Raw genomic sequence first — 14,780 nt, 5'->3', positions numbered from 1 at the left:
CCTAAGCCTGACCTCTTTGCCTGAACAATGGGGGAACAGAAGTGCCAGCTGACCTCTTGGGCATGAGACAAAAATGTGATACAGCACATGAGATACAGCAATTACCTTGCAGCCCTGATTTGAGGCATCCAGGCATGGTGGGAAGCCCTCAGCTCATACCTGAAGGGGAGTTTGAATCTTGAGCTGCAGTGAGAAGCCTACCCCGTCCTGCCTGCATGTCTGGGCAGATCAAGGGGCACAGCTATTGAACAGCCCTGCTGGGACTCTGGCTCTCCCTGGTGCTTCATTCAAAGCCACTTTTTTTTTTTTTTTTTCCCAGAAGTCAAAAACCACCGCTTCTGTTGTTGATCTGGTGTGAAGTCGAGCCCAGGGTTGACAGAAAATTGAAGGTCAGTGCTATCTCTCCTGCCCCATCACAGGGCAGAGCTTTTGCTGCCACTAGTGTCCTGTAGAGCAGAGCTTTTTCGCCTTGCCAGTGCAGGGACAGGTCTGTGTGCAGCCAGGAATCAGACATATGGTAAACCCTTTGGAGAGCTGCTGAGGGAGCTTGGCTCAGGTCTTCTGTCAAGTAGGATGAGGGAGGGAAACATCTCCAGTTTGTTTGCGGTCTGGCAGGCAGAGAATTTTCTGCTGCTGTCACTGGAAACCAGAGTTCTTTTTTACATTCACGTCATTCCTGGGATGTTTCTGCTGCGTGTGCCTGTGCCACAACCTGGCAGTGTGACTGCTCCAGAGCATCTTGTGCCGGGGAATCGCTCCTGAAGAGCAGGAGGGGAGGGATGCTGTCGTCATAGGAAGCATCTGTAAATAATAACCAGGAAAGCTGAATGCAGCACTGAAAGTTTGCCCATGCCTCCATTTGCTAGCCAAGTCACCATTTAAGTCATGCAGATTTTATTCTGTGCCACAGATATATTTTGCATGGAAAGCCACGTGTTTCCAGTGAAGTTACACCTGCGGTGATTTGTGTTTTGAATTAGCCTCAACAATGACCAAAACACATTTGTCAAAAGTTCTTCATATTTGTACTGTAAGGATGCTCTGCTTTTTTAGCAGTAGTCTAGTCTGAGAGCATATGAATGCTTTTCCAACAGCTTCTTCAAATGAACAGCTGTTGTGCACTAAATCAAATGGAAGAACTTTGTGGAAACTAAGTCCAAAGTGATTCTTTTTAAAAACAAACCCAAAATTAGATGCAGTATTATGGTTAGGTGCACATGCCAGAAGCTGAGTAAATGTGACAATAGGCTTGTGACTTAGTCTTCCCCCTCATATTTAATCCATCAGTAGCTGGCTGTAAATCTATTTTTAGAAAAGAAATGTTTGGAAGATGTGGAGCTCCTGCAGTCTGCAGCCTGGGATGCTCTGAGCTGTTGTCAGTGGTGGGTGGTGGTATGTGGGGCCTGGGAAGCCCCCATTCACTGCGTGGTCTGTGGGTGCCACTGCCTGCTGCAACCAGAATGGAGGTCTAGGTTTTTTGGGAAGTCATACCCACTGGTTAGGATCTAGGTTTTGTGGATGAATCAGGCTGAGCAAGTGTGCTGTGGATCTTACAAGAGTTGAAGTTATAGGTGATATTCTAAGTGATGTCTTTTAAAGGTAATAGTGAAATAACTGTTTGTAAGGGGCAGTCTTTGGATTGAAATGCAAAATGCAGATCCTTCTCACAGGTTGTGATGGGATTTCTCAGGGCTTGTGGTTTCCATCAGGTATTTAGGGTGACTCCAATAGGATGCCATTGCATCCTCACTCCTTCTGTGACTTCTCTTTCAGTCTCTGCCTCTCTCCGTTGTTGCCCTGGATTGTGTTTAACCAAGTTAAAGGACCTTTGCGAACCAGATGATGATTAGGATCCTTGCCATAAAGTTTATTAATATAGTTAACTATATTTTCTTTTAAAAATCCCTACACTGACACATCTGTTTCTTTGAGTGTTCTCTTCTGTGCCAGGGAAAACCCAGACTTGGTACCAGTGAGAGAGAGTCCAGTTCGGTTCTGCTGCTCCAGGCCAGGAAAAAGTTAGCAGCATGAAGTCTGCTAGGTGGCAGAGTTCCTCTGCCTTCATCCATGTCATGTGCTGTCATTGGAGCTGCTTGCAGGTTTTCTTTTCTAAAAAAAATTTTTTTTTTCAGGGTTCCTGTGTTTGCTAATTGGGTTTTCAACAAAATGGAAACATTTGCAGAAAGCGGGAGTGAATCAACATCTGGCAATTTCCTCAGGCACTATATTTTTTTGTTCTTTCTTGTGGATAAATGCAAAAAAGAATTTAAGTGAAGTCCTTGTGCACATAAAACCCTCACTGTCCGAGCATGATTGATTAGGGGCGCTTGCTGTTTTCCTAATTCTCTTTCTTAATCTTGGCATCGTCCGCCTTTTCCGTCTTAGCTATTTCCACTGAAGATGAAATGTTTCTTTGCGAAGGGGAAGGAGACACCCACCCACGTCGGAGGCTCTTTGGACAGATGGGTCGCTGTTCCCCATGGATCGTGGGGGGAGCAGGAAGCCACCCCTCCCTGGCCACAGCTCAGGGCAGCAAAGCTGTAGTGAGCCTGACCCTATTTGACTTCATTCTAGATCTCAGTCTCTATAAACAGCCTTTTATGATATTTGCCTTTCAGAGAGGAACCAGGGTGTGGATGGGAATGGTGACAAAGAGCCACTTATAAGGATTGAGGGAGCTCTTACAGGAGTCCAGTACATAATTTTCAGATCAACAGAAAAATCTTGCAATGTCTTAAGCCCTGAAATATCATCTGAGGTATTTAAATGCTGTCATTCAGCTTTCCAGCAGTTAGGGCAAAAAGATCTGTGCTGCTGTTTAATAGGGAAACTGAGTTGTGGGGGTGCTTAGTGACTGGTAGAAGAATTCCCAATAAGTTGGAACCAGAGCCAGGAATTAAAAGCAGAAATCCAGTGCTTGGAAAAACACTGGCTTCTGGCAGGAACATGACTTCAGCTGTGTCCTCAGCAAGGGCAGACAGATTCTCATTTCTTGCATACTCAGCACAGTTTTGCCCCAGACAGCAGGTACTGTCTCTCAGGGTGTCAGGGTGACGTCAGTGGTGTCCATCTGGCAGCTGGGACACGGAATGTGCCAGTGCCATGAGTGATAACACCTGTGCTCAGGGGGGTCCCCACCAGCATCCCTGTGGGAGACAGCACCCCCTGAGTGTGCTGTGTGGTGTTCCTGTCCGGCTCCCCATGAGCTCTGGACTGCTGTTCATCCCGCAGTGGCTGGCAGGGCTCCCCCTCTCCTGAGCGCTGTTGTCCTTCGCTGGAGCCACACCAAGCAGCTGCTTTCTCCATCTCAGGCAGACAGAGCAAAGCAAGCAGCGATGGAATAAACACCTGTGTTGTGCCTACAGGTGACACATGCATCCTTCAGGGTGTTACTTCCTGGTGCTGGTGAGAGCAGAGCAACTGAGGGGCCGGTGCTTGGGTAGGACACCAGTGAAGGTCATTCACCACTGTGGATGCTTTTAACCCCTAAAGTGAAAAAAGTTTTGGAGGAGTGTCTGTACAGGATTTCCAGCAAGCAGGGCCACAAGGGTGTCAGAAGTTGGAGCTGGAACATTGTAAGTTTGTCCAGACTGTGGCTGGCATCCAGCCTGGCTCTGTTCGTATCTGCCCCCAGTACAGGAATCTGTGCAGACCAAGTATCCAGTCTTTGGACTGCTCTTGCACAGGGTAATGGTCTTATTTCCAGCTTTTGGCTGTGAGTAAGAAAAGGGTGAAGGTACATATCTGTAGGAGAGCATCCAGAGTCAGAAATGTGGGATGTGCCACTGATGAGCCCTTTGCAGAGGGCACACCTCTTGGCTGCTCTCTAGGAGAGACATGTGCCCATTTCCTCTTGGGTCACCCCTTTGGCCACATGTGAACTGGTCAAACTGGGAGCTGACACATCCCACCCATATCATTTTACTAACTGTTGTGAAGGGAAAACTGCACCACTGGGATGACACACAGTTCTGCTCTGCCTTTCTGTAGGCTCTTTCCTGAGCCAGGATAACAGGATTAGTGAGAATGCCTGGAAGCCTCAGTCAGAGGAAGCACAGCCTTAGCTCAAGTCTTCCTTTCCTCTCTTCTCCAAGCAGGTTTGCTGTAGGTTGCTCCCATTGATGTGGCACCTGCAGTTTGGCTGCTGGCCGGGATTGGTGGCAGCTCCTGAGCAGCTCACAGGGTAGAAGTGACACTGCTGCAGCAGCAGATCTTGTGATTTGGTGCTAATGGCTCTATAACTCCATTACTGTGCATTTGCAGGGGTTTTTTTTATACACTAATTAACCAACAGTTTGATTTGGTGGTGATACTCTGAGCTCTGTTACAAGCAGGCGATTGTAACTCAACATCCCAGCGGGCCCCGTGGCACAAAGGAGGGAATTCAAAGCGCTGCTCTGCGTGCAGCACATTTTGTGCAGCAAAGGCTCCTTCATCCCACTGTTGGATCAAATGTCCTGATAAAGAAACAGAGCCGCGGGGGCTTGTTTCGCTCCTTTGAGGAATGGCGTGAGGAGCCTGAGGTCTGGTTCTGATTTGCTGTGAGACATCGGACTCCTTACCTGCAAGCCAGCGAAAATGATACCTCTTTGCAGGGGCCTCACAGGGCTCAGCTAAGATTAATGAGGGAAGGAGGGGAGATGAAGTAGCTGTGGCATTTTATTGTTGTTATTAATGATGCAGAGTAAGCCAGGACATCTCTGTGAATGATCGCTGTGTTTGCCTTTTGAAATTTGGCTTTTTGTGTTTTTTCCCTTCTCTACCTTCTACTAATGAGAGCAAAGTTAGACCTACTCCTTGTAGTAGAAGGCTCATAAACCAGCATTTCTCAGTGCCTGAAGAAAAAGTGGCTTGTTTCCTGGTATAATTAGGTCCAGGCTCTCAGGAAATGAAGGCTGTCTAGTTGATAAGTGTTTAGTAATTATTACCAAGCCAAGGCTGGGGAAAGCAAGCAAAGTGTTTTCATTTCAGAAGCAGCAAATCAAGCTGAGGCTTGTGGTGTGTGTCATGTATGGAGGCAATTGTCCAAGTGTTATGTGGGCTTTCTCGCTGAAGAACGGGTTAAGTTTGCTCTGGTGTAACTCCACAGGAGATGCTGGAGCTGCACCAAGCACCTGAGCAGCAGTGTACACTTCTCTGTACTGTGCCCATGGGCTGTTGGAGGTGTCGTTCTGGAGACTGGTGTTACTCTTCTCTCAGAGCCAGCAATTCCTCTCTCAAATTAGTAACAGTGCTCATCAAAGCTTGGGGAGCTGGAGTAGGGTAAGAATTTGCGAGGGTAGAATTACATCCTCTCCAAATGAAATAAATGCTTCTTCAGTAGTGCTGGGTAGACTGAATGTGGAAGTGCATAAACATGGGTTCTTCAGTGTGCTTTTCCATGTTTTCCCTTTCTTAAGAAAGAGAATCCCTCCTCCAGAATTGTCAGGGTCAGATTTTGCTGAGAACATGTCTGGCAGTTGCTGTGCTGTGAAATCAACACAGTCCATCCCATGCCAGCAAACTCATCCTGTCCACCAAAAAAGCACCCTCGAGACTTGCTGTGCTCTCAGTGTTCTGGATGAGAAGGTGGGTTGTGGACTCCTTCCACTGCCCTATTTCATCTGCCTTCATTTCAGAAGATGCATTTTGGTGGGAAACCCCATCTCTGTTTTAGTCAGATGGGTTTGAGTTTTAGTGCAATGAACACTGGAGGAACCTGAGCAGTTTTGCAGTGTTTCTGCGATGCTTCTTGCCTTCCAGATGTGCAAATGTGTATGCACGTATATTTTGCAGCTACTCCCACGTCTTCTGAAAGTCCCGAGCAGTGGTAGGTCTTTCTCAGCCACACGTACTCTGGTGAAAATAATACAATGATGTCTTAAAATCTCCCAAATCCCTTATTTATTGCAGCTTGTATAAATGAGTTCCAGAAAGGATTACACAGCTTCCCAGAGGACAGGTCCACCAGTGGCTTTTAAGCACAGTGATCCAGAGGCAATCCTGATTCGGGAAGCCTGTAAGCAGCTGCTTTTGCTGACAATACCCTATATGTGAGGATCACTGTGTACCTGCCATGTCCTTACGCTTTACCCACAAGGGTCCACCTCTGACCACTGCTAGGAGAAGATCCCTGAGGTACCTGAATCTTTGGACTGAACTTGGCAGCCCATACAGGTAGTGCCCCTGTCAAGATCTTTCCTTTACTTTCCAGACTAAACAAGATTATGTTGCAGAACTGTGAATATATTTTCACTTCCTTCCTTGTAGTCTCTCCCTTTCTCTGCAGACTTTGATTCCAGTGCAGTTTCTTGGTGCTGGTCCAGTAGAGGTGAATCAGCAAAGAAGTTTCTTTCCAAAGATGTCAGTTTTTCCATAGTCACCTAAGGCATAAGCTCAGTTTGCTTCCCCATGGAGTCAGTCAGCTCCTCTCATGGTGAGCAGAGCCTGCCCTGATTTTTAGATCTTCTTTATTCTTTGCAAAATGCTTGTTGAACTGGGCTGGTGATCTGATTATTTATTTAATCAGGTCTTCAGGGCCCTAATGTCCATCACCATCGTGATGGTTTCCATGAATTCAGCAGCTGTCAGTCATGATCCTCTGGTTTATGACTTGAACCCTGGAAAAGGTACTCCAGAAACATTGTGTCTGGAAAAAACATGGTAATTAAAACAATTCCCTTGAAGACTGTAAAGGGTTTTGGGTGAGGGGTTGATGCACAGGAATGCTGAGTTTTCTCCTTGAAATGTATGGTTTGTGTGCTTCTCCCTTTGCTGCCCCATCATGGCTCAGGGCAGGGGGAGATAACCTCTTCTTCAGATAGTGCAGTCCTGTTTGCAGTCCACCTCCAGGGCTATGCACTCTGCTTTTCCGGCTAAACCTCTGGTGTTAATAAAATAAACTGTCCATAGTCATTGTCTGAGTCAGTCAGTCAGTACCTTCTTCAACCTTCAAGAACCTTTCTGTTGCTCAAGGGACAGGCAGGGAGGCAGCCTTCCAGCTTGCACAGGGCTTAAGCCCTCTGACAAAATTCTATTTACATCATAAAAGGGCTGAAAAAAGGAGTATCATTTATCACCAGGTCGTTGTGGCTTTGTGTCTCCAGGACGGTCATGGAAAACCATGTGTCTTCTCAGAAGGGCGTATTCTAGGGACACACGTAGCTGTTTGGATGTTGTTGAGTAGCAGCAGACAAGCGTATGCATATTCACAGGAAACTTTGGCTCCCAAAGGGCATTCAGCAGCTCATCACGTCTGACTCTTCCGAGAGGTGCTGAGCCATTGCTAAACCATAGAAAGTGAGGAAAGTTTCCGATTTAAGAATTTTTCTGCTTGTCTTGGATTTTTCTGTCGTGTTTTTGTTAAGTGTTTTAGTAATTATTTCTATAGAGATACCAGTGTAGACACAGCTTGATTAGGAGTCTGACCCAGTTATCAGTCAGTGCAGTTCGACCAGCTGCAATGTCCAAGTAGGCAGGATGCTAAGAGAAAATTCACATCTAAACTGCAAAGCTGCAGCTTTATGGGTCTCAGGGAGGAAAGATAGGTAAAAACAGGAAAAATGCAGAATCTGGAAAACAGAATGTGTGGCAGTTCTGCTCATTTTGGATCTAGTCTGACTTGCATTACTGCATTCTTGCAGTTGTTCTGGAGAAATGGCATCAATCCTTTCCAGGGACATGCACTGGTATCCAGAAGTTTGCCCTAATAAGCTGTTTTGTCTTATTCTTGTAGGCACATGTATGACATCAGCCTGTCATGCACAGCCCTCAGGTGATCCATCATGGCTTATGTAGTACTTGTTAATCAGTTTCAGTCACAAGAGTGTAATCCTCGTCCCCGCACTGGGAGAGGAAGTTTTGTGTTGCTGTTTTAATGAAATCCTTGCTGATGATAAGTCTTTTGATAGACACATGCTGCAGCATGCATTGGCCTTCATCCTTTTTGGAATAAACACTGTTAAGTTTGTTACTCTGCTGATGACTCTGTGTTGTAGATCGTGCTCGTGTTCGGATCTCAGACGCTGTGAGATTGTCTGCGGAAGCACCTGTGATCCTCTCCCAGGTTTTCCTCATTCCATCTCTGTGCCATCCCTTTGCTTCAGTTCTGTCATCACAGGCGAGTTTGTTTTGTTTCTGACCCAAATCAAATGTCTTCGGGTTCCTGAGGTTGGGAGATTTGTGGAAATGCAGAATATTATTGTGTTCCTATGGCTTCTCTGCTGCTGGAGAGAGTGCCCTGTCTGCTTCTTCCTGTGAGTCACACTTAAGTGGTGCACCCCTCAGCCCTTTTAACTGCCTGCCAAGTTTGTTTTGTTCTGGTTTTCCCCTAAAAGCATGTGATCAGTTTTAGCCTGGATCAGATTGAAGCATTCTAGCCTCGATCTTCCTCCTTCATAGGCAAAAGGCTCCTTCACTCCTTGCCAGCGGGTTCAGAAAGAGTCACCTTTCTCCTCCCAGGTAATTCCACAACTCTATGCAGAGACCACCTGACTACTCTGTCTATTATCGGTCAGTATATCAGCTGAAAGCTCATTATTTGCCTAACAGGCAGTGGCCTGTGGGACTCTCGCTGGTGGTCCCTGAGGAGGGTACAGCCACATCCTGCTTGTTCCCAGCTGCTCGATTTCATTGACTTAAAATGCCTGGGCTAATCTTTGATACTTTCCCAGGTGAGCAGTGGGCTGCCATAGGGATGGTATAACAGGAGGAAGGACAAGCATGAGAAAACTTTCTCTCTGGAAAGCCTGTCTGGTTTTATACCCTCCACCTTTTAGTATCAAGCACTGCACTTTGCCATTAGCCCGTAAGTGTATTGCTTCTCCCATGCTACTCATCTCCAAGGGCCAACAGTTAATTACCTGACCAAGGAAAAGTCTCGGTGTAGGAGCCTCATGGGTAGCCATCTGCAGAGATTCCTGAGGGCTGAATGCATCCCACCTTTTCAAGTTAAAATTATACGGGAAGCTCTTACGTAGCTTTCAAATTATGCTGGCATCCTTAAAAACAGAGAGGAGGAGCTGCTCAGAGCCCATGTTTGCAACACTGACTGTGGTGTGGCCATCATGTGTTGGCGGCTGGAGGGGTTGTGTTTGAAGCTGGAGGGAAGGGGAAAACTATCACTACAAGCTGATAGGAGTGACCTTTTTTTTGTACATGGTGGTGTGCTGCAATATGTGTATTGCCAGCTCTTGTCTGTGATCTCAGCTGTCATCTGCTGAAATGACGGAAAGAATCTCACCTAGAAGGGGTTTCTTGTCTAAGCTTTAAAACCCCTGTTCTAGGGGTTTTTGTTTTTGCCAGGAGAGCTCACGCTGCATATTATAAGAATTTTTTTTCCTTGTTGAAAATACTGCTTCACATGTAACTTAGCCAGTGTCAAAACATGTTAGACAGAACTGAGTGTCGACACAGGACAAAATCTGGCTCACAGTGTTTTTCACAGTCAGATTGAAGGTTCAGTAAACACAAACACATTTCCCACTGCTTGCTCTGCAGATGAATCCTGCAATTCTTCAGTGTGTTTGAGATTTATATGGGAAGGTCCTTCCCACTGTGAAGTGATTTTGCTGTGAGTAATGCCCTGCTCCTTGTGCAGGATTTGTTACACAAGTGTGCACTGAAGCATATAATTCACAGCCAGAAACGTGTGGAACTCTTCATTCTTACATGCCTGGGAACAGTTTAAGAGGAGCATGTCAGAAGTAAGGAAGGGAGGATGTAAGGGTCAGTCTAATTTGCTTTCTTCATGCAAAATGGCCCTTTCAGGCAGGATTATCCAGTCAGTCTGCTCGGCACGGGCACACGTACACTTAAGTAAAATACTGTCAGCATGGCTCAAGTGAGAGATTCATTAGGAAATATGATTTCTGTCTTGATTAATTGAAATAATTTTTTCTATTAAGAATGTTGAAGTGGTTTGTTCACTTTGGTTTTAAATGTCCAAGTATCTCCTACTTTCTGGAGATGAATTCAGTATCTAGTCATCTCTTTTGACTGGGTACTTACCAATCCACACATGTTTTTGTACTCAAAATTGTGTGTTGGAATACCAAAAAAACCCAAACCCTTCCTAAATTTCCTTTCTGATGAGAAATATTCCCTGTACCAATTCTCCAAGTTTGTTCTGTTTTGGATTTGGTTCTACCAAAATGGTTGGTAGGCAGTGGCACACAGTGAGCTGGGGTGGTCTAAAGGAACTGTCCAAAGCACACTGAAGGTTGTCTTCATTTTGAAAACGAAAAAGACCTCTGCAAAGGTGTGTGGGGAACCTCCAGGAATGCATCATTATTGCCTCTCATCACAGCAGTGGCAGCAATGGGAGTCAACCTTGTTTATCTGGAGTTGGAAGAAAAACTAGAAAACACTTTGGAGAGCAGGGGATGGTGTCTTACTGAACTGCTTCACATCTTTGTCTCTTGGCACCTATTCCCTACACTTGACTAAGGTGCTTTTCTGTCACATGTTTACTTTGCTCTCTGATTTTAGTGGTTCTGTGGGGTCATTGGGTGCTGTGGTGGGCTGCAGACAGCTCAAGCATCATTCTGTGAAGGTGTGATCCCATCAGCAGAGGGAAAATTTCCTGATTAACTTCTCTGGAGAATTTTTCCATCTTATTTGCAATAATACAACAGTTGAGACAAGGTCATATGCTATTTATAGCCATCTCACCGCTGCTTGCTTCTACTCACCCAGGCAGTAAGCTCTGCATAGACACGACGAGATTAATCCTTCACGACACTGAACCTTTTATTTCCCTTGTTGTCTGTGATTGCAAACTCCAGAGCCTCCCTCCTCTGCAGAGCCCAGGGCACTGAACCTTCAATACAACACAGCAGCAGTGGAGCTGTGGAAAAGTTTAGAAAAACATTATCTGTTCAGCAAACCAGGAGCTGTCTGGGAGGGTTGAGACTTTTTTTTCCTAGGTCAGCTGAATGGTTTGAAATTTTTCCTCACAAGCTCCATGCCAAGCTCATGCACTTAGCAATTAATTGAGGTTATGTGCACGTAGGTCCAGTCCTGTCATGGGAAGAAATGCTGGGTATTTGAGGTATCTGACATATTTTCCAGTGTACAAACCTTACTTCTCTTCCTCTCCAAAAATAAATAAATTAATTCAAGCTATGTTTAATGTGCTGAAGATACCTTAATATAGAAGCAGATTGGATACATGACATCTGCAAATATCTGATATTATGTTCAATGCAATGGGAACTCATTATGAAAAATAGTCTGAGGTTTTGGTTTTATCATACCCATTACCCCTTGTCTCAGGCAGTCAGAATCAATATTGCTTTGGCTACATTCTCTCTTAAATCTTCTGGCTTTTGTATCTCTTTTGTCCTTCTTTTTGCCATGAAAGCCTCAGGGTGAGCTGGGAGCAGCCGAATACTTGTAGTTGTTCTGGCTACAGCTGCTTCCCCCCATAAGTTGCCGTATGTCAGTGTTCAGTGTCAGCAAAGTGGTGGTGGTAGGGCCAACCCGTGCCCTGGCTGCACAAGCAGACTGTAAAGCTGCATGATGCTCATCTCACAGACCTGGCACCCCTTTGTTATCCCCACTGCCAAGCACCGGAGAGCAAATTTAAGGACTGCAGGTTTCGGGTCTCTGTAGCTGAAGCTGCAGTGCTGCTGTGTGGCCTTGTCTCCTGGGGAAGGGGTCAGGGGTTTATGCAGAGCTTGCTGAGCATCTGGCATGAGAGGGGCTTTGGTCAGGATTCACTGTCTGCAAATAGTGACGGCAAGTGTGAATTCAGAGCAGGTCCCTGCACATTTAGCTGAGCTGTTCTGAGCTGTTTCAGGTAGACTTTAGAGATGAGGTGAATTCTCTGTGTTTCTTTTTGAGGGACACTGCAGCCAAAGTGGTAGCAAAATTAAAAGCAAGTTAGTCGTGTTCCAGTGAGACAGTTTATTTTTTAAGCATGGCAGGTTGGTGACAGTGGCACTAAGGTAAAAATTAGACTGCTCAGCATGGAGTTTATTTGCTTAAACCTAGCTTGACTGGTACTAGAACTATTAAGGATCTGTTAACATTGTGTTATGTGTTTCATCATGCAGCCCAGGAAGGCTCCATAAAGGATTTTCTCAGTGGTTATCAGTGAGAATTTGGATTAGTTGTCTAATAATGTTCACTGAAGGTCCTTTCTCCAGCCTGTGTTTGTTCCTGTATAATGCTCTGGTTAAAGCAGCCTTCCTAATCCAAACCACCTCTACAGGCTGGAAGTCACAGTCCAGGCCAGCACTGTCCCAGATGGGAATGAAAGTGAGCATTTGCAATTTGCTAAAATTCTTTCATCCAAAATTCTGCTGCTTAAAATATTTTTCCTATTTTTCTGTGAAATGAACCACTCCTAGCATCTCAGTGAGGAAAATAAATATTTTCCAGCATCAGAACCCAGAAGCATTTACATGTTGCATTTTCCCCTTCTCAGTTTTAGCTGTTGGCATGTTAAGATCAAAATGGACAGGACAGAGTGGTCCTGGGGCTCTCTCCATGCTAATGTTCTGATTTCTAGTGTCTTCTCTGGCTGAAATACGGAGGGTTTGGTGCAAAGCTGCAGTGATAGTCCAGTGATCTCATTCCAGGGGGGTGAGTAAGCAGACCTTAGAACACATACTGAGGTTGTGAGTCTACAGCTGTCATTTTTTCCTTGTGATTTTCATTCAGCAGTGGTTGTACAAAGATCAAAATCTCCTTGCATTACGTGCTTGCACATGATTAGGGCCCCCAAGTTGCTTGCCATCCAAATAAACAAAAATAAAAAAAAAATAATATTTCCCCCACAGAGTAGTTTATTTTTATTGTTAAACAATTTATTAAAACAATGGAAAATCAGGCACAAAGAAAACAAAAATGTTTTTTTCCAGTGCACAGTGAGATTGTGACAGGGCCAGGAACTGAGTCCAGGTGTCCTGAGTCCCAGCCCAGACCTTTAAACACCAAAATATCCTGGTCCTTGTGAATTCAGAGTGTTTTGGCAAAAGTTTCCCCAGAGTGTTTTATAACTAATGTCAGTGCTAGACTCTGAGTGTGTCTTACCAGTTAGGAATTTGCCTTTATATACACTCAACCACTTAAAAACTCCCCCAAACTTAGCAGCTGTTGGCTTCTTTGTGTTACTTGAGTGTTTCTAAGGCAAATTTGGGACATGATAAATTGAAAAGCGTTGAGTTGAAATGTTCTGCTTTGAGTCCACTTAGCAAACTCCAAAGGTCATCTCTGCTGTGAAGAGCCAGCAGGACTAGACACAGTGTGAGCCTTGTTTGAAGGGGATTTTCTGTTGCCTAGAAATCAGGCTCTTCCTCTCTCACAGAGGTGAATGTTATCCAGAAGAACTAAGCTCATCTTGAAATCTGTGACAGTTTTGGACAGCTTCCTGAAAAGGAGATGGAACCGAAGGGAAAAAGAACATCCCACAACAGACTATTGCAGGGTGTCTCTCGAGGGACCACTTCCCTTGCTGAGATGCATTCGGTCTCTTTGAAGTCTGCACAGACAGGGTGTTGGTTGTGAACAGAAATTTGTGGTGTGGTGTGGAGGAATGCAGTACTGAGCAGCTCAAACAGTGGCTTCTTTAGAGTCCTCTGGATCAGGTCAGCAGCTCATGTCTCCAGCCAACTTCTTTCTCCATCTCAGCTCTCAGTAATTACCAGCTGCAGTGGCAGTCCCACATACACTCAGCAGAACCTGAAAATTCCCATTGTTAGATGCTCTGGTCAGTCCTTTATCCTACATCCAATGGTGTCCAGCTTCAGTGAACTTTTCCAGAGTGGAGCTATGTTGAGATGAGCTTTTTCAAGATGGGATGCATGTTTCTGAGTGGGAATGCCTCTTTAAAAAAAAAAAAAAAATCTATACTTGAAGGAATTTTGATTTTTTTTGTGCTGTCTCAGATAAAAATTTCTTACAGTCATTTTTTTCGCCGCTGGAAAACCAAGGGGTTATTATGGAGAGTGGTGTCCTTTGGAAAACTCCAAATGAGACTGGAATAGATGTTGATTTTGCAGTAAAAGCTGGCTTCCCTGCATATGTTGTCAGTACAGAGGTAATCCTTCAAAACTTCTGAAGTTTACACAAGGCAAATTTTTTGCATTTCTGTGGGCACTGCAGCACAGCCGTGCTTTGATGTGCAGAGGGCAGGTCTGGGGAGCGGGCTGGGGTGCCATCTGACCAGGGCTTTCATCTTCCTTTTGGAGATACTCATGTGTGCTTCTTCGGCCAGCTCTGCCCTGGAGCCTCTCTGCCCTGCTCCAGGCCCAGGATAACAGGGTGTTTGAAGCTCATTCTTCACTGCAGGCCTCTGTTCAAGAAGAACACTTGGACACAGCCTAGCTAGGGCTAGCATTAGTCTGGTCCTGGCTGACAAGCTTGGGTGAGCCTGGTCAGACTGCAGACATATCCAGAGGACCTGACTGCAGGTTACTTGTTCTTAGGGGTGTTGGCTTTTTTTCAGGAGCAAGTGCATTAGTGACTTCTCTCCTGCTGGGTCATGCAGATGTTTCACCTGTACATCTGTTCTGCTCCCCATGCTCCCAGCAGCTCCTATGGATGTGTTTAGCACTAGCATTTCTATTTGTTTATGAGACTTTCTCCAGGGTGAAACTAGTGTCTTGTCTTGGTTCTGAATGTCTAAATCCAAAGTAACTTGATGTACCAAAATAAACTCCTCTTTATACCCCTGCCTCTATCAGCAGAGTCTGGCCTTTTGCAGCTATACATGGCTGAGCTTAATAAATGGTCCCAAGTCCCCATTTCCAAGCAGAAGCCTTTAGCCTGGACATAGCTCAGCCTCCAAGGCTTGT

At 45.4% G+C, this 14,780-nt stretch overlaps 1 protein-coding gene across 1 annotated transcript in view; it reads left to right on the top strand.

Annotated features, from left to right (window-relative positions):
• The window catches only part of P3H2 (prolyl 3-hydroxylase 2), a 67,305-nt gene that overhangs the window by 36,401 nt on the left and 16,124 nt on the right, over positions 1 to 14,780 (top strand). The window lies entirely within an intron of this gene.

This window comes from Empidonax traillii, unplaced genomic scaffold (genome assembly GCF_003031625.1).
Source record: "Empidonax traillii isolate 1590-97213 ecotype Southwest subspecies unplaced genomic scaffold, ASM303162v1 scaffold138:size3245559, whole genome shotgun sequence".
Taxonomy (NCBI): domain Eukaryota; kingdom Metazoa; phylum Chordata; class Aves; order Passeriformes; family Tyrannidae; genus Empidonax; species Empidonax traillii.
This window is presented reverse-complemented; position numbering and strand designations above follow the sequence as displayed.